The sequence below is a fragment of the Gavialis gangeticus genome, unplaced genomic scaffold (genome assembly GCF_001723915.1).
Source record: "Gavialis gangeticus isolate Ggan-Ray unplaced genomic scaffold, GavGan_comp1, whole genome shotgun sequence".
Classification (NCBI taxonomy): Eukaryota; Metazoa; Chordata; order Crocodylia; family Gavialidae; genus Gavialis; species Gavialis gangeticus.
The window spans coordinates 43286014-43306935 of NW_017729025.1; the positions used below are offsets into that span (position 1 = coordinate 43286014).

Below are 20922 nucleotides of genomic sequence, written 5' to 3' on the forward strand. Positions count from 1 at the left end.
GGGAGGGGGGAAAGGGGGGAGGGGATGGAGCTACAGCAAGAGGCACAGTCTCTCTCCTTGGATTGGCTCCAAATTAGAGTTCAATTTCCCACCCTCCTGACCCAACAGTTAATGTCTGTTGGGTTGGGAGGATCAGTCTCATAGCACGTTCTGTGAAGTGCCATGAGTTACACCCAGGAGCTGCACTTCTGTCTGTGTCCTGAGAGACATCTAGCCTTGGCATAGCCTGAATCAATTACAGGCCAAGCCGGCCCACTCTAACATAGAGCATGCTTCATGTGGAGAGAATCTCCGGGGTGAGAAATCCCACCCTGGTTTCATTCTGTTCTTCCCTGGGCAGGTGGACTGAGCAAAGCCCTTACCTTTTTCCTACAATTGTATCTAGGCCTTTTGTTGGTTACCTGGGGGCTGGGGAAAGTCTTTCTTTCTCCAGATCCCAGTGTGGCTACATTAGCACAAGGCACAATCTACCTCTGATTTAGGCTGCTGTGTTATATGTATGATTAGCTTAGGAGTCCTGCGTTTTAGTCACTGGCCAAGCTACCATCAGCAAGTTACTTCACTTCTCTGTATCTTGGATTATCCAATGCCAAGCTAGGGAGGGTTATCCTAAACCCACCTATCTAAAGTTCTCTTAGGATCTTAGAACAATAAGGGCTAAGTGCTGAGTTACAGGTAAACCTAGAGAGGGCCAATCAGTATAGGGAAATAAAATTTCTCCAGGCTCACAAATCAACGTTTCATAATACAGAGGAACAATTGAAGGGGTATCTCTGTGTTTTCCCTGTACAGATCTGTGATTAGGAGCTACAGGGATATAAGCTGAAACTGTGTGTGTATGTCTACATGTGCAAAAGATCCAGGAGCAGTTTATTTGCAAGTAAACTACTCAAGAGTAAACACTCCCAGGCATGTGTCTACATGTGCAGGAATGTGGGAGAAGATTTGCTGCTTACAGCAGCAGACTGCTCCTGCTCCCTGAAGCCCTGCAACTGGCCCCTGCAGCAGCCAGGGAAAGCTATAGACTCCCCCTTGGTGCTAGCCCAGGTGTCAGGAGACATCTGTCTCCTGGTGTGGGCTGGGACATTGCTCTCTGCCCCCAGGAGCTGCCCACTGCTGGGGTGGGTTCTGCCACTGGAGCCTGGGTGGGGACAATGTCCCCTGCTCTGGCAGTAGGGAACTTTCAGGCCCTACTCCGTGATTGCGGGGCGGGGGCTGGGAGATCCTTACCTCCTTCTCTCCAAGCCCAGCACTCACAGGACTGCAGAGCTAGCACTGGGATCTCCCATCCCCCATGACTGCAGGGCTCATGTTGAGAAATGAGGATCTCCCAGTTCTGGCCCCATGACCATGAAGCAGGTGCTAGGAGATAAGGTTCTCCCACTGCTGGCCCCACAACCATGGAGCTGGCACTCAGAGATAAAGATTTCCAATCCCAGGTCCTACAACTGTGGGACTTGGGTTAGGAGGTAAGGATCTCCCAGCACTGGCTCCATGACCACAGAACTGGGGCTGGTAAGTAGGGATTTCCCAGCACTGGCCATGTAACTGCGGAGCTGGGGCTGGGAGGTAAGGATCTCCCAGCCCCCACCCTGTGATTGTAGAGCAGGAGCAATTACTAACCAATTTGCTACTTGCATCTGCAGGTTTACTCGTAATTAGAGCTAATTACTGTGTAGTAAACATGTGCACATGTAGATGTGGATACTTGCTGAGCAGTAATTAGCTCTACTGCGCAATAAAGTGTCATGTGTAGATGTGCCCTGTAAAACATAGTGGGATTCTCTATCAGTACCTCAGATTTTTACTTCATATCCTTTCCCATTCTAAACATGAAGTTTCCATTAGCATCGGGAAAGTGCTAGATCTGAGAGTCGAAACTGGAGCAGGGGTGCACCCAGCATGATTTACAGAGCAAAATTTTGTCAGATGTATGGAATTCTCCCCCTGATTCTATATGATCTGTTGTGTACTACAGTGACCAGAATTACCACTATGCCTGAAGCAGATTAGAAAAATGGTAATGAAAAGCCATAGGCATTTTAAGGCCTATTTGTTTCATATCCTGTCATTCCTTTAATTAAGATCTAATGAATCTCTCTTTCCCTACACACTTTCTGACATGAAGCTTATCAGGCTTTTTTTCCAAATAGTTATCATTACATTGTTTCCTTTTCTGCTCGGTTACGGACTGGATACTGGAACATACCAATAAAAATCCAACTGGTTTTTAACACAAATAAAATAGCGTGCAAAAAGAACCATAACAGTCAGCTGGGAATCTATCTGCCAACATGCAGTTTGGTTAGATGAATTATGGTACTACTTAGGTCTTTTCCAAATCTGATTGCTATTTGGATTTCTATCCATCTTTTCCTTCCAAAGCAGGATTGTATTTTGTAGAGTTCTGTCAAGTGTAGCTTTAAATATTCTATCTGATGCTGTGCCTTACTGCCTTGCAAGTATTTGAGATAATCTCAGGGTGGGCTGAATCCTGGTTATGTTGATCAGTGGCAAAACTCCTTATGAATTCAGTAGGGCCAGGATTTAGTCTGATGTATTTAACAATGTATATAACAAGTCTCGTTTGCCTACTCGTGCTATTATTCATCAATATGCCACCATCTGTTTAGACAATAGGGCCCTGTTCTTTATAACCTGTTGTTTAACCAAGCAGGTATTATGTCCTTAGAGTTTGGCAGGAACTTTGAATGAGATTCTGATTTCATTTCCTTTGGTGTGAATCTTGAGAAATGTCATTGACATGAGGAGTGGTGCTCCAGGTTTACGCCTATGTAATTAAGGTCAGCATATGGCCCTGTTTAAGGAAAATTGTGGCACTTACAAAAGGCCTTTTCAGCAGGCCCACTAGGAGCAAGAGGATTTTTGTCTGTGTGCATGTGTGCTTCTATAGACATAGTATTAAATCTTACCCTTTTCATTCAGTAGGTCCCTATTGGCCAACACAATACCTAATTACCTTGGAAAGTGATTGATGTTCACTTTAGAGCCAATATGTAGGTGGAATGCATTTTATAATTTTTCATTCCTTAATTTATCTCCTCCTAACAGCTGATTTTTGCTTTGCACATGGGGCTGCGAGACAGTTTTCCAAAGGAAATATTTGGATAAATAAAAATGTAAATCACAATTTCATGATGAAAAGTTCTTTTATTTCATTCCATTTTTTTTTTAATCCATACAAATTGATTGTGTTCACATTGACCAACCTGCTCAGGGACATTTCAGAGAGGAAACAAGTGGGTGGGAAAGGACCCTGGAAATGCAATCAGATGAGGATGTAAATTAAATGGTTTTCAATACGCTTCAATATTAAAGAGAGAGAGGAGAGAAAAACAACTTCCTGTTGTAGTCTTTCATTTTATTGAATGGACTGTACAGAGTGAAATTGGATTGGAATTTAGAGCCTTTTATATGTCCTTTATGTCCTAATTTGCTGCATATTGCTAAAAGACTATACCTTTAGGACCAAATGTTATGAATATTTTTGTACCAAAGTACTTTATTCTTCATAGAAATGGTCAGACAGGAGTCCACAAGATTGTGTTTTCTTGGGCTAGTATCCAGGATGGATGGCAAACTTGCATGCACTTTCCTTTCCACCCAACCTCCTTGCTTGCCAGGCTGTAATATTCTGCCAGAAAACTTGATACCCCTGTGTGTCATCTCACACGAGTCCCAGCTGACTCCTTAATGCTAACATCCCAGAGAAGAATCAAAAGTTGGACGAGTTCCAGATTTCACTGAAAGCATTGAGGTAGTTTATATTTACTCGAAATTTAAGGAGCTATGCAAGGCTTGGTGACCTCACTATGTCATTTTGTGCAGGCTTTCTTGCCCCAAGTACTAGTTATCAAGCGTGTCTTACTGGTATCAGCAAAGCCCAGTAAATGCCCAGGAAGGATCAAGAGTGCAAAACCTGATAACTGGTTTCTAATTTTAATGGGTGAACACCATTTCAAATCCATTGGTTCTCAAACTTCTTTCTTTCTTTGAACCATCCACTTCCCCTGCTGTCTAAAGCAACCCCATCCCTGAATTTCCAGGAAAGGCACAATTTTGGGACTGTTTCCTAGTGTCCCTAAAAGAGGACTTTTCTCCTGAATTTTGAAAAGCACTCCAAGATTTTAGAAGCCAGGTAGGGTCCAGATGAGAGGAGGCATCCTGAAGCTGCCTGGTGCTGCTGCAAACAGCTATGCTACTTCTAGATCAGGAAGTGGTACAGTCATCTTCACTCACACAGCTCAGGTCAGCTAATTAGTTCTCTGTCTCAGTACTGTGTGAGCATGGCTGTACTGAATTTGCTGTGCTCAGATGTTGTATTCTTTCCACTTGAGGTACACTGTGATTATTTCTCAAATCAGAAGCAGCTCCATGCATTCATGTGGCACTGTGCCCAAGTAAGTTAGAACTGATTAGCCTGTCTTTAATGCCACAATATGACAAGTACAATAACTGGAATTAGAAGTGATGTAATCTGCTTCCAGTGCTGGGGCTTGGGGAGCATTCAGGGTTGTGATCTGGATTTTTCAGTGTGAGACTTGATTGCTTTACTTGGTTCCAAACTGAGTGGTTCTTAGATTAAAAAAATGTAGATCTTGGAGGTCTGAAATTCAGCTCTATTCTAATGTAGCTATGTGGGCTCCCGGCCATTGGTTCTAACCCAACGAATTCTCTAATTACATTGGGCAATATACAGTCTCATTAAAGAGTAAATGTAGTAGTATTGCCAATGGAGAAACATAATACAGTCTAGCTCTTTAGGGCCTGTCTACACATGCTTTTAAGAGTGGCTAAATTTAATGTGCATTAGCTTAATGCACATTAAGTGGATGTAGCCAGGCATCTACAGGCATTTATACACATACCTTTTCATCCTGTGATGTGCTGGAGATCTGGTGGGTTGGAGCAGACTTGATGAATTGAGTCTGCTCTGCATGCGACCTGACATGCATTGTGATGCATCGTGTGCAGTTGTATAAATGGCGAAATGCACATCAGCACTCAGAAAATGGCAGTGGCATGCTTTTGAACTAAAACAACTTTGAGGTATTTTTAAAAGTGCTTTTAAAAGTTCCCGGCACTGCAGTGCAAGCATATGTACAAATGCCCTACACATGCAGGCATTAAAATGCATTAATGCTGTGTGTAGACTGACTTGCAACTAAAGTTAGTTTCAAGTCAGTCCGCAGAAACACAGCATTAATGTGCTTTAATGTGTCTACATGTTTGTTAATGCACTTTAACTATTTGCACCTAAATCTGATACCTGCATTTGAAGGTGTCAAATTTAGGTGTGAATAGCCTAAATTTGCCATTTTAAAGTGCATTAAGGGTATGCACATGTAGATGCATGCCCTAAAGCAGTGGCGACATGTAGGGGGTGCATGGGGGTGCACATGCACCCCCTGAGAGCACTGATGCACCCCCTGATAGCTCTGCTTGCTGCTTAGGCGTTGGGCAGGGGGGTGCAGGTGGGAATGCAGGTGCCCCCCCCGAAAGCACCAGCTGATTGCTGTGCTCACTGCAGCCACTTTTGGGAGTGATCAGCCGGTGCTTACTTCCAGAAGTGGCTGCAGCCCCTCCTGGAAGCAGTGCAGTGCAGTGAAGGCAGTGATCAACCGCAGTGATCGGCTGTCCTGGGATAGCCTAGGGACTCCCCCCGCCTTGGTCCACAGGATCGCCCAGAGAGGACAACCCCCCCGGGACTAATCGCAGGGGGGGGCACATGTGCCCCCTGACTAAAGCAGCACCAGTCACCCATGACCTAACGTGCCTTAAAATTAGGCTAATGCACCTTAAAGCATTTCAGGTAGACATGCTCTTAGTGTCTAAGGCTGTGTGTAGATGAAACGAGAGGTGTGTGTGCATGACACTTTAAAGCGGGCTACATGCTTTTGTACCACTTTAATGGTGTCAGTGTTTGCACACCTCGGCAGCATATTGCGCATTAATTCCAGCCACTGTAGGAAATTCAGCAGTGTAATGCACCTTAAATGACTTGGGGCACAGCAAACTAATATTTCTTTGAGCAGTTTTAGTTTGCTGCCCCTACAGCTGTACGGTGAGACACCAGGCTCTGTGCAGCTCCACGGCTCTGCAAGAAGCCCTGCAGGCAGCCTGACAGCAGCCCAGGAAAGCAGGCTCCGCCCAAGAAAAGTAGCAAGCCTGATTCCCCCTCCCCTCTCACCCCGGAGCCTGCCTGCCTAAGATGCGTGGAGGCCTGGTATTTCCCTTCACAGCTGTGGTCCCCCCCCAGGACTGCCTAAGCTGAGTGTCTGCGCGGGAGGGGAGGGTGCAGGGGGGCGTGTTTTTTAAAACCCACCGATTCAATTTAGGGCCCCTGTTTCATCTACACATGCCCTAATTCTGCAAATTTTCCACATGATTAGAATCTCCCTGCAATGAACGGTAAGTGTCTTTTTGAATAAGCAGCCCACGCTTACTAGGGGTGTGTGAAATGGGCTGTATTCGATTCGGATTCAGCCCAAATTGGGAACAATTATTCGATTAGTTGATTCGGATCACTGTCCTGATTCAATTCAGCCAAATCTGAATCTGAAGATTCAATGCTGATTTGGAGAATCAACGATTCGGACCTAGATGCAGCTTTAAATATTTTTTCTACATACCTTGAGGTATCAGGCAGAGCTTGTGAATGCTGCGATGCTGGGGTGGATGAAGTGTCCCACAGGAACATGGTTGGGCCCCCCGCGTGCTTGGCGGTGAACCCGGAAATGGACCAGAAGTACTTCCGGTACACTTTTGGGTCAGCTGCTGAACATGCTGGGGGGCCCCTCCCATGTCCCCCAGCTCAGTGATCAGATACAGGGGGACCCTGGGTGCCCCCAGGCCCAGGAGGCACCAGTCGCTGAGCCGGGGGGCAAAAGGGAGGGTCCCCAGCATACTCCCTGGCGGACCCAGAAGTGGATCGGAAGTGCTTCTGGTGCACTTCTGGGTCTGCTGCTGAGTGCATTGGGCCCCCACCCATGCTTCTGTGGGACTCTCCATCCTCCCAACCATCTCAACGTTCATGAGCCGCCTGGTACCTTGAGCTATGTAGAAAAAAACTTAAAGCTGTGTCTATGGCTGAATTGTCAAATCTTTCCAAATTGCTCTAAATTGATTTGGAGGGTTCTGATTTGATTCAGTTTGGAGAGATTAAAGGGTCTCCTGATTCAATTCGGATTTGGAGATTCGGCCACTGAATCAGGCTGAATCTCCACCAAATCGGATCAGTGACCAAAGCTTTGCACAGCTCTAATGCTTACTGCTTCTGTGTGGTTGTCATTTTTTTTTTTTGGTTGAGGTATTACATTTCTATTTTTCCAGTTTCATTCTGGTTTAGTGACAAGACAAGCATGGTTTTTCCAAAACTGCTACCACGTAGGGGTGGCAGCTCCTGTTTCAATGAACTTCTGAATGACCATCCATTGAATGACAAGCTCAGTGTTATGAGAGCAAAAGAACAAAAATCAGCATTTCCTTTCTATATCCAGCTACCAACTTGGTTCAGCTTCTTCATCAGACTGTCTCATTACAACCACCCACCTTCTAGTGCCTGCTTCTTGCTTCTAACCAGTTGTACTCAACACACTCTACTTCTTCACATTTGTTATTTATTCACCCTGTTTGTCTTTTCTGGTTTTTAAGACTTGATTTTCTTCATACATTAAGCATCTGGAATTGACCTGGTTGAGATTTTTTCTGTTGGATAATGCCAGTTTGTTTAAACTGAAACTGTTCATGGGAAAGGACCAATTTTGAGAGATTTCCTGTTTGAAAACAGTTTTGGAGAGAAGTTTTGGAATTACTAACCCCTCCTATTTTGCTATTTTTTAAAATTGCTAGTGCTTTGCTTTGTTAAACCTGCCCATGGCTTTCTTAGATATACCATGCACTTTCCTACCTGTGCAAGTAAGGGTCAGTGTCTCCCAATGAATGTCATTTTTGTCAGTGATTTCCAGGCTGCCTGTACAGATTGTAGAAAATATATTATTCGTTTTTTTTCTTTGTTTCAAAAATATAAAATGACTTCAGGAGGAATAGAAGGTGGGTGGGAAATATATTTCCAACTAGTTACAAAAACAGATGATTAAAGCAGAACATGTGTACTATCTCCCAGGAAATGTTTATGTTGAGCATTAAGAAAGAAAGCAATAAAATGAACATTTAGAGCTGTTAGACTAATTTATCCTATAACAAATCTAAGCATATGGGGAAACCTGCAGATACCTCTTTATGGCATCTACCTGTGGTATTCCCAGGAAGAAATGTCTTTAAAATATTGGTTGTTGTGCTACTTCCATGTTGTATATCAGAAGGTTGCCTGTGTTGGGTGGAATATCTAACATAATGACTGGTATCCATCATGTGTTTGATAAAAGGGTGCTTCTCTGATCCATGGCATTTGATCACGCAAGAGAGAAAATTCTGTAGCACTAACAGACATGACAACATTTGAATTCCTTTTGATTTCTTCTGGTATACAATAGAAAACTGCATATTTTTGTAGTTATAGTGTGAGATCAAGATGCAATTTAATGATATTGTGCTTGATTCAACTAGTATATTATTTATTTTCCCAATCAATAACATTTGCATTTCTAGATAGCTCATTAGGTAAGGAATAAGAATGTAAATCAACTGCAGTATCTTTCCTTTTAGTTGCTTTTAAAGGGTACAGTGATTTTTTTTTTTTTTTTTGGCTAAAGCTGTAAATATGAGAAATATTTTCTCTCTTTGCTCAGCTAACACTTAAGTGCTCGAGAGGGAACAGACAGTGCTTATGCATGTGAAGATTGTGTGTTGTTCAGCTTCTACAGGGCTGATTGTTACCTTGGGAACTGGTTTTATAGATCTAAAATTCTTCACTTTCCAAGCATCTTGAAGACCTTAAAAACCTAGGCAAGCCCTGGCAAAAGTTCAGTGCCTTTTAAAAAATCTGATTAATATTTGAAACTCTCAAACATTTTAGGTTCAAAATCCATGCATGGTATTTCCTGTTCTGTGCTGATGGGAAAGCAAGGGGGAGAGACCTGGAGGCTCTGATCCAAAAAAGGGTCAAGTCATTGTACTTCTCAGTTTTGTAATGCCTCACTTATACATGTTTGGTACCTATAGTGGAATCCCCAACCCTGAGCTAGGTGCCCTGACCACCTATACAATGCAGGGGAGAGTCAGGTGCCTTAGAATGGAATCCACAACAACATGTATGTTGAGTGGGGAGCCTTGTAGTGTAGTCAGTATGGAAACGTTGAGGATAGAGGTGTCAATTAAGGTCCAGATCCCCAAAGGAACCAAGCCACCTAAAAGTGGGGCTCAGATGGAATTTATATACCATGAAGGCACTATGGGTGGATCTAGGATTTTGAAAGGTGGGGGAGTGTAGTGCATCATCATATAACACAACACTTTTTTCTCCTGTTAAAAAGAAACCAGAAGCTTCACTAATAAGCAAGGGGCCTAGAGCTACACTATTCAATTTAAGATTGAAGCACGAAAAAGCAAAAACTTTATTATAATGTGCCTTACTTTGCTATGTCACATATTAGACATAAAACCAAAACAAGCGAAGCAAAAATAATCAAAAGATGTTGTTTCATTAGTCCTGTAGTCCTTACAGTTAAATGTATGTCTCTTTCAGATTCATAAAACAAAATCTAGCCTTCTTGAGCATCTTGACAGTTATTGAAAGTTATTTCCACATCTGAGTTAGTGGTCGCCTGAGTTAACATTTCCACACCTGAGTTAAAGTTTCTATCTAGAATTAAAAAACAAAAAAAGCAGGCTGCACTGCTTTGAAATGAGAGCTACATTATTTGGAGCAGCTAACAGACAGTAGAATTGCATAAGTAAAGATAGCTTGAGTGTTGGAACCATTAAAGACCATTAAAAAGGAAAGAGGATCATTAACACCTAGAGAATGAAGAGTTTAGAAGGAATTGAGGGGCCTTTGTACATGCCACAAAATTAGCCTTTAAAGCAGCTTAAATGCCTTTTGCACCCCTTTAAAGGTGCAGCTGTTTACACTGTTGGTGGTATATTGCACTTTAACGGTGCGGCTGTTTACACTGTCAGCAGCATATTGCAAGTTAATGACTTTGGGATATAGCAAAATAAAACACCTTTGAGGTGTTTTAGTTTGCTACCTAACAAAGTGCAAGAGCTGAGGAGGGAAGCACCGGGTCCCATGCAGCTTAGAGGCTGTGCAGGCAGGTCATGCAGGCAGCCTGGCAGCAGCCCATATAAGCAGGCTCCACTGAAGGAAAAAAAAAGTGGCGAGCCTGATCTTTTTTTTCCTTCTCCCTAGAGCTGGCCTGCCTGAGCTGCACAGGGGCCTAGTGCTTGCCTCCATGGCTGTGGGGGGGGAGGGGAGAGGGGAGCAGTGCTTCCATCTGCAGCTTCAGTGCCTCCCCTGGATTGCCCAGGCTGGGCCACCTGGGCGGTGCTGCTGCCACCACCATAGAGGGAAACACTGGTCCCTCCGCAGCTCAGGGACTGCTCGGCCCACTGGCGGGTTGCCCGCTTCCCCCTCCCACCCCCCTTCTCAGCTGCCAGAGAGGCAGGTAAGGATTGGGCCTGGCCTTTGTGTACATGCCATGGGGGTTCATTTCAGTTTAATTCAGTGTTTTTAAAAATCCAGCACTTCAATTTAGGGAAAATGCAATGCAGTAGCAGTTAGAGCTTTTTTGTAAAATAGGCCCAGAAATAAGGTGATTGTGATGCCCCCAATTCATACAATAGTTTCATGGTTATAGTACTGGCAATGGAAGTGTGAGAACCAGATTTAGTTCCCTACTCTTCAGAAGAGATTCAGATCCATGTCTCCCAGCTCTAACTTCAGTGCTCTAAAGACTATAGACCATAAGTTCCTTTGAGAGCAGTGGTTAGTGCTCCTTATTCCTACCTCTGCTACCTGTTCTGTTTTCCTACAGATATTACAGTAGCCAGTGATTTGGGAAACCTTGCTTGAGACCTAGGACCTGTTTTTCAGAGGCACCAGTCATCTTCAGGGAAAGCTGCAAGTTCTGTACATTTCTAAAGCAGGCACGAAAGATTTAAGTGCCAAAAATAAGTTATATTTTTAAAAGCTTTGGCCTAGTACCAGATATCCAACTTAATCTGCACTGTTAATACATGTCTCTGAATAGAACAGATGAATATCAACAGAACATTGATTGAAATCTCTAGAAAAATAAGGGACGTATCTCATACCCGTAATATAGATGCAGGAAAAAGACTGCACCCCTAGCAGCCCAGGGAAATATAAATGCTTGCAAGCTAAAACCAGTTATATTTACCATTAGAGACCATTGTATGTATGTACTTTTTCTTTTTACTTTTATTTGTTACATTTCCCCACTTTTGTGTGACAGGATTCCCAAGTTATTCAGCTCTTTAGAAAAATCGTTTTTCCTCAGGAAGAGATACTCGGCCTCTGCAGTACTGTTTTGTATCAAGATTTGGCTTACCTAATTGATGAATAGCCTTGTGTGTGATGATTTTATAACCCCCCTCCTCCATTTATCTTTTGAGAAATTGCTATGTTAGTAATTATGCTAAAGGATTAATGAAAAAAATAAACTGGGAAAAACAGGTTATATCATGCAGATAAAAACAACAAAAATCCCATTTCTTCCCTTATTTGAGAGAGGGTTTCTGCGTAAAGATTTAATCTTTAATTACATTTATGTATTTTATTTATAGTCCTTTTTATTATTTTTCCACAACATGCTGACAAAGCAGTGGTTTTGTTAACAGAATCTATGGTATTGCTATAATAAATATTACAACAAAAATCCCCTCTTAACTATTTCCCTGAGCGTTTACAGTTTGAGAGTACATTTAGGTTTGGCCACCATGAATTCATACTCTGTATATGTGATAGGAAAATCACCATTGTGAAAATATTTATTGCCTTAATGGGTCCAGAACTGGCATGGAATAACAAAGGCAAAGCTAACAAACAAGGAAAGAAGTTTGTGTTTATTGGCATAGAGCAGAGCTGAAGCCAGTTGTTCACCAAATTTGATTTTCCAGTGACTGAAGCTACTATTTTTACAAAGACATACCTAGGTTTACCTCTGACCTTGTTGGTAAGGATTGTATTAACCTTGTAATACATTGTTTGTCAATGTAAGAAAATAATTTGTGCAAGGTTTTATGTAGAATAAGCTTCAGCTTCTGTGAGCAGAACAAAAATTCCTCTGGTTTCCTCTGATAATAGTCAATTCCTCTGGCAAAATTGTTGTCTAGAATCCACACAGCAGTACTGGGCTTAGGCTCCTGGAAGGAAGGGCCTGCATGCTGATCATCTCATTTCACAATGGAGGTAACAGTGTAAGTGAATAAAGGCTGCTTGCAGATGTTAACCTCCTCCCCCACCAAGGATGCTTTAGTTTAAACTCAGCACGTTCCTGCACTGAACCCAAGGCATGCCCAAAGTGGCAGCGCCTTAGTTGAACCAGGCTCACCTGATGTGTGTATAGATTGGGCACTTTAGTGGGGCTTTTTTGGAGCTTTTATCTAATAGCTGATTGAATGTGCTTCAGATCAAAGCGCCGAAGAGCCCTGCTGAAGTGCCTGATCTATACAGATGCTGCAGAGCTGGGTGGAAGTAACATACTGTCTCTTTTGGTAAGCAGGGTTTTTTTTTTTAAATGTCTGCAGGCAGCTAAAATGCTTATTTTATACTTTATGCATTATATTTAAAATATCCTCAGATTCTATATAATCAGTTTCTTCTTTATTATGAAGCTGTTCTGTGTAGTCTCAGACACCTGCTGCAACCCAGAAGAGGGGCATCAGAGTGGAAGACTGGTACCAAAAGAGACAATGTTATAGCTCATGCCAACTTCCGTGTAGAATTAATTCACATATAAAGACAAGAACTAAGAGGTACAAGAACCAAGAGGTACAAGCAAAAAACAAAAGTGAACTTTTTGGAGAGTATAGGTGGAAAACAGATGAGGCCATGGCTAAGTACAGACATTTGCGAAGTGTAAACTGGTTTCAAAATGGCTGTCCAATTTAAACTTAGCTTGTCCTGGTGCTAACCTTATACGTACAAGCCTGGTCCCAGTGACTGGCAATCAGTGTAAATCTGTAACTGTACAGAAGTTCCATGCACACAAACCTGTCTAAAAATTGCAAAACCAGTTTAAGATAAATGTGGATCTATGTAATATCAAACTTATTCAATTTAGGTCAAACTGGTGCATGGCACTTCTATATACTTTTCCTGCGCAGCTCCAGGGCTCTGGGTGCAGCCAATTATATTATTATTCATCACTGCTGGAGCTGAGCAAGTAAGTCCCAGTGGGGGGCGCAGTGAGAGGCATGGGGGTATAGGTTCACTGCGGGGAGGGTTGGGGGGCTAAAAGTAGCCCCCTGATCCCAACCCTCCGCCCCATGAAACATCATGAATCCCCCAAGCCTGCCAGACACTCCTGGACTGCAGCAGAACCCTGTGGGTTGCACCTATGTGCTCCCCACCCATGGGTCATGCTTGCCTTCCCCCCCACCACACTCATGGGTTGTGCCTGCACCTCCACACTTTGTTGGTCACATCTGTCCCCCCCACCCCACCTGTGGGTCATGTCTGCCCCTCACCCTCATGGGTTGCACCTCCCTGGGTTCCCGCATCCTGACTTACCTTGTATTGGGCAGCCATTCTGAACTGATTTCACTTCCCCTCATGCTGCAGACTGTCTGTACTTAGCTCAGGAGACAAGAAAATTATGGCAGAAGAGAGAACTGTCAGTCAATGGGCTTGTTCATGTCCAGTAAGAGTTAGTGACCAGCCCTGAAGCAGAAGAAGGAGTGGGCTTAGGTTTGAGGGTGATAGGGTCTTTAATGTAGAATGAACGAGTCCATGAAGGCAGGGTTGGATCCAGAGAGGGTGCCCCCAACCCGCTTTGATTTCTGTTCCACCCAAACTTTAAAACAAACTGCCTGGGAGGGGCAGTGGTATTTCTGTTCAGATAGTGCTGAGAGAGTCAACTGACTTCATGACTCCCTAATTCCTGTTAATTTCTCTCCACTCCAAGGGTGTTAATGACTATCCATCCTTTTTAATGGTCTTGAGGTTTCATTATTCAAACTATCCTTTCTTCTGCAATTTTGCTGTCTTATAGCCATTCTCGGTAATACCTTTCTTCTATTTTACAGCCCAGCAGACTGTGTTTAGCTCTAGCTAAAAACCTTAACTCGTATGTAGGGTTTAGATTATGGATTGTATGGGGTGGTTTGGGTACAGATGATCCTGCCTTAGGAAGGGGTTCGGCTACATGACCTCTAGAGGTCCCTTCCAGCCCTGTTTCTCTATAATTCTTGGTGTAGAAATGACAGTATGCCCAATACTTCACTGTCAGACAAGATGCTCAAGAAGACTAGATTTTGTTTTATGGATCTGAATAAGACATGCATGTTTAACTATAATAACTACAGGACTAATGATATGGTATCCTTTGACCTTTTTTTTTGCCTGGTTAGTTGTATTTTTAAAAATCTTTCTATTTACTGTAGCAGATTAGTGAGTGCATGCTCCGATAGTTATAGTTGTTTTTTGCTTCAGTCTTAAACTGAATAATGTAACGCAAGCCCCCTACCATATTAGTAAAACTTCTACTTTAACTGGAGAAAAATGTGTTGCATTATGTTGTTATGTGTCACACCACCTGCATCCACATTTTCAAAATCCTCGATTTGCCTATACATTAAGGATAGAAAAATCAAAAGATATTTGAAACTGGATACTCAAATGAATGGGAAGCCAATGAAGTTATGTGGGTATGTGTGTGAACTTTTTCTATATGGGAGGAGGCGGCAGAAGACAACTGCATGTCGTGTGGTTTACAGTGTGATAGCTTCTGGAAGCAGTTGTCAGGTAAGTGACCCATTCCAGTGCATCTAAAAGCCCTATGTGCATTTGTAATAACACTTTCTGGAGCCTGGTCATAATATACAATTTTTGAAAGTCAGGGGTTTTAACTAAGGCTTCCTCTTTCTAAGTTGTATTAAAAAAAAAGAAAAAAAAAAAGAAGGATGATTGCTTTGTGCAGCCAAAGTTTCAGTTGAAATGAACAGTTTTTAAGGTAGTAATTTCCTTTTTCCTCAAAGGAAGGTCTGGCTTCTCATGCCAGGCATCTCAACACCCCTCAGCACACTCCACTTACTGTGTGGGAGAAGAACGACTTAATTCACCACAGCTGGTCCAGATCTAATACTCTTGCACTTAGAGCATACAGCTGCTATGATCTTTCCTGTACTCGGAGAGAGAACCTTTTCTTGCCTGTCTTTGGATGGGGCCTTTCTACTCTGTCACATGAAGTCTACTGAGCTAAAATTTGAGATGGCCAGAGAGAAAGCAGTTGAAAGCGTCAGATGAAGGCACAGTGGAATATGAGAAGTGACATCCATAAGAAATATTGCAGAGGTAGCAATATCCTTGACATTTACTGTCCATATGGCATTCCCAGCACTGGGAATGGAAAGTTATTTGTAACAGTTGCAATGGTGATTGTATCAGTACCTGACAAGTTTAGGTTACCCTCTGCACAAACCACCAGAGCATTCTGTTATGACTCCATAGATAAGATTTCAAGTCTTGCTCTGAACCTGGTTTATGACTGCCACCAGCCATCCCAGTTGTAAATGGGCATCTGGTCATTCATGCTGGGGAGTCAAAGGTGTGATTCTAGACCCGTTACTCTGTTATGTGCTGTTGACTATAGATAATGGTGTGCCCTGACCAGTGATTTAATTTGTTTGATGAGCTCTTAGGAGTGGGCAGCCATTTGGCATTGAGATATGGAGAAGGAAAGAGTAGGTTTCTTGAGAAATAAAAGGTTAGAGGTAGGGGAGGTAAAATGGAGTTTAGAAATAAAGAGCTGTCTCAAACTGCTCTTCCCAATCAAAAGGTGCAATTTTTGGACTTTGGTATATTAAGCCTCAGGAAGCTGAGGCAGAACCAAGTATACTATGTCTGGCCAGGCAGAGAATGCGGGTGAGAAACCATTAAAGGTGTCAACGTTGTATTTAGTAGCATAAGCATAACAGTGATGGGTAAGGCAGAGAAAATGAGAAAAGGGAGAGAGAAAAGAGCCAAGATGTTAACATAGTAAGTCATGTCTATGGAAAAGATCTCCTTGAATGGAAAAAGCATTGCCAGAAAGGCTGTATACAAAATGGTTCTGTTGGTAGGAGTGGAAGCTACAGAGATAGAGAGCATGCCCCTGCTAATTGGCTCCAGGACTAGGCAATCTAATCAGAGGCACCAAGAAATAAATACTCCTCCACCCTTTATGTTTCTCCTCCACACTTCATGAAGGCTGCTTGGCTAATGAGGTGAATATGCTATCACTGTAGGTGAAGGGTCAGAAATAAGATGCTCTTAATGAGGTTCCGTTTTGCTATCCCAGCTAGTAAAGGAGTAGGGGTTAGAGCATGTTGAAACTCAGAATTTTCATCCCAATAGTCAAGAAAAGGCTTAATTTTGAATTGGAATTAAATCTAGAAATTTCAGAATTTCTTGTGGAAAAAATTCAGAAATTTTTCATTTTGAAACATTTAATGGCTTCATTCAATTTTCCCCATAGGACGTGGAGCAGATTCCTAGGGCCTCCTTGATCTGCCATAACGCCCAAGGATTCCATTTGGGCAGAATTTTGTTAAAACAGATATATGTCTGCAAACTGTTTTGATGTTGTTGTATTGGCAATTTGCAATGCAAAATATCTTATTGGAAAACTCCCACCAGCTTTCCTGGGGGACTTTTAAGCCACGTCTGTAATGTTGGGGTTTTTGTTAAGTGTTTTATTTTAATGTTAAGTGGGCTCGTCTGTCCACTAGGCTTTTCCTCTTTGAAATAACAACAAAGCCAGACATTTTCAGTGTAGAATACTGGTCTCTTGCACTCTCGCTTTAAATCCAGTCTAAAACAAATTATTTTTCTCTAATTCTCTATTCTTTTGCCTAATTTAGCTTTTTAAGAAGCATTTGACAAGCAGGCAGCACAAATCCACCTCTTGCTCATGGAAAGTATTGTCTGCAGGCTTCCTTTCCTGCCATGCACGGTGACCAGCTCTGAACTCTCACTCAAACGGTAGCTTGATTGACAGTACCAGAAAAAAATCTATATAACTAAATAAAACATTTGAGAAGAAATACGCATTGTTTTAGACACCTGAGAGTGGAAAAAATGTAAAACAGTCCAAATTTATGAAGGGTCACTGGGGGCAAGCAGCAGGTTTGCATACACACCTATATAACTTAGCAGCTCTCGCATGAAACTCTGAATTATAAATATAATATACAGAGAATGAACTGTACGCAACTGCATAAAATAAGACCATTTCTAATCTAGGGTTTCTGATGACAACAGCTACTCTAGTGGCTTGTTCATATCATTAGAACTCAAAGAAAAAATGCAGCCTTGTAATATACACTTTAGGTGTATTTTATTATTTCAGAATAATTGGATAGTATGACAACTAATGGAAATTTACATTATACAGATATCTAGTTAAATTTCACACATTGTTCAGTCATTTACATCCCCTACTAGCTGGTTCAACACGTTTTTGATTTGCTACAAAATATATACCTGACATATTCTTATAAAAAATTAAGTATCTGGGTAATTCTGAAGATATTTTTGCAGGAAAATAATTAGTAATAGTCTGTGGACATTCTGTTTGCTTTAAAGTTGGTGGGAATTTTGCTATCATTGGGGACTAAATTTGGTCTTCTGATTCAGCGAAGCAGTAAAATATGATTTTGTAGGCTCTGAGCCGCTAAACACTAATGTACATGGTTAAATTCTTAATTTCATATACGCTAGTTCCCCCATCCCAGTGGTAAGCACACATGCAAGTGTTTGCAGGACTGACCTTTAGTTGTCATAAATCTCATTTTGCAAAAATGAATTATTGAATTTTGGGAACTTCCTGAATGGTTTGCTTTGCAGCCTTGAGGAGAAAGATTCAGGCTGGTTTTCCCTTGCTCTAAATCAGTTTGCTTCTGTTTCCAGCACCTGCATTTTCCTTTAACAAATATTTTCAACAGGTTTTATAATTAGGGGATGATAATGTGTTGTACTGTTACAACATCTCTTATCACTGGGTCTTAAAGTGCCTCAGAAATGCTTACTTGTTGAGGCTCCCAACAATCCTGTTTAGCTGCTTTTATATTTTTATTCCCATTTTAGAGATGGTCAAACTAAGAGACAAACAGAATATGTGTCTTGTCCAAGCAGCCACATCAGGAGTAGAACCAAGACCTACTGATTGTCATTCCTGGACTCCTTGATGCACTTAATTGTGCTCCCTTCAGAAGCATCTCCTTCATTATCATTAATAGATGAGAAGAGGCTAGCTGCACCTTGGACTCAGCCAGCCATGCCTCATTGGCAAAATATTTCAGTATGTAGTCTACTTTATTGATTTAAATGAGATGTAAATTCATGCTTACAATGAACTTCTTTGTTAAATCAGAACCTATCCAAGCATTTGAGATGAAACCAGTACATGAAGGGGAGATTTCCTCCCCCCACACATCCTAAAAGAAACCTGATAAAATAATGTGCATTTTGTTGACAAATAATGGCAACGTAGGCTAATGAACATCTTCAAAATGGTCATTTACATATCCATTTGTCCCTTAAGTCATAGAAGGGAATACAGATCTTCTGCCTGTGTCTATTTAAAAAAAAAAAAAAGAGGGAGGAAAAAAGCCCCTCCTGCCATTTCCTCCCCCCTTTCCCATTCTTAGAGTAAGTAGTTGTATTTTATGGTTATATGTAGAAGGTATTTTTGATTTTCTATTTTCTAGCCATTAGATTCTTAAGAAATAAAAGTCTAATTGGGAGTCCAGTATGGTGCATACATTTTACTTTATCACACAAATGTTTTATTATATTATGTGTGAGTTTATAGAGAAAATGATCTATGCATGTACAAACTTAATTTACATTCCTAATGGACCTGCTACAAATTGACCTAGCTAGCCCTAGAATCAATGCATATCATTACATCGAGTGTAAATTTTGGGTACTACAGTATGACCCTGTTGTGACCTACACAGCTACTCTACTTTAAAAAAAAATAAATGAAAGCACAACAGAAAACCAGAAAAAGAAATAGATGCAGTAGGCTTTTTTCCCTGAAAATATTTTAACTTAACTTATGACAATATCATTAGAGCACTTGATCACTGTTAAAATTAACAGATGGCTGTTGTACCAGAAGGGAATATTTCAAACAAATAATTCCACTTAAAATATTTTAAAAAACCCACATTTTGTGGTTTATGCTATTGGAAGTTATGGTGGCATGTTTGATTAATGAGCTGTTTTATTGGTGATGCAAATAATGTGTAATGTCATAAGACCCATATGTTGTAGATTACAGAGGTATTAAACTTACCTTGGCACAAAGTGAAAAATCTAAAGTATCCCTCTGGTAAAATATATCATTTCTGGGGAAAAAAAGACATATTGGCATTGCCTGTATTTATGCTTTTGATAAATTACATGTCATGTTTATTTAATTTCAGTACCCAATCAAAACCAATTTTTTTTCTTTTGCTACTCTTTATCATGTTTTTCTGCATTTACCCATTGTGTTTGTGGCAATCACTCAGCAGTTCCTATACCAAAACTGACTGTGGCAGCAGATTGAAATATGCCTGACAGTTGTGAATAAAGATTTTATGAAGCAGGACAAAATTGCCTAATCTTCATAACATAAACTAAAATCAATATTGAGCTTATCAAAAGTGGTACAAACTGCACTGGAATTTGGAAGGCAGATGTATATAGCAAGAACTGTGAGAAACATTGCAAGCACAACACCAGACCATGCAAACAAAATTTGCCTAGTTTCAGGTTTCACCGGAAACTTGAACCTCAAGCCAGTCTACCAAAGATGAGACCCAGGACAGTTTTTTTTTAATTTTTAATTTTTTTTAAAGACTTCACAGTATTATGATTTGGCTTATGATTTTATGTGAAAATAATGTGCAATGCAGTGATCAAAACCAAGCAGGGGTTGGGATGCATTTTACTTTGATATTTTGGGGTTTCTGGAACTGAAAATTAGAATGAAATTTAGATAGCTAGAATTTTTCACAAATTTCAGTTAAATCAAACTACCCCAGTTTATGTCACTACCCAGGCATAACTGTAATATTTCAAATGAATTCTTAAGTATTGCAGTTTTTTTTGTAATGCCAAAAATGGCCATTTCTCCTGATGAGGGAAATTCTAAATTAGAGCCATGCCTCAATGGAAAACAATTCCCTCCTTTTCAAATTTCATTTCTTCCTGCCAGTGTTTGAGCTTGATACTGCATCTTTTACTTTTCCATGGACATCAGTTGATCTTGGTTACCTGGAAAACCACCTACCTCAGTGTAGCCGTGACCACCCACGACAGCTGTTCTGCTAGAGCACTAGAGCTGTCAGTCACAAAGGCAAAATGCCCAAAACTGAGGGAGAGCTGTACTTGACAGCCCTCTCATGAGTACAGAATTTGCTCCTAGATACCCTATCAACTACTTCAGGTGAAAAAAACCCTACTTCCTCCCCATCCCAAACAAACGGACGATACGCCTATGTGAGGAGAAAATGAGAGAAACTGAAAATGTATAACGTATCCGGTAAACATTTTGGTAAACTTGGAAGATTCTCAGCTACCATGATGATCAGTGAGGTAGATCAGAAAGACAATTTATGGTATCTGAGATAAATGTGAACCTTATAAAGCTTCAGAGAACAGAGTGTTACAGTACTTGCAGTAGTAAAATGAAGCATGTGTATAAATTTGCATGGTATGAGGAACCTGTTTACAAAGAGAGAATTTTAACATTAGAGCAAGAATAAGCAGTAAGAGAAGGTGCT

The 20922-nt window shown here is 41.3% G+C and overlaps 1 long non-coding RNA gene across 1 annotated transcript; it reads right to left on the reverse strand.

Moving 5' to 3' along the window:
- Window positions 1–9987: 9987 nt before the first annotated feature.
- Window positions 9988–20434, reverse strand: LOC109299450. Its single transcript, XR_002097853.1, has 3 exons — window positions 20423–20434; window positions 10073–10148; window positions 9988–10018 (listed from the first exon to the last, which is right to left on the reverse strand). It is a non-coding gene; the product is annotated as an uncharacterized LOC109299450 (long non-coding RNA).
- Window positions 20435–20922: the final 488 nt, after the last annotated feature.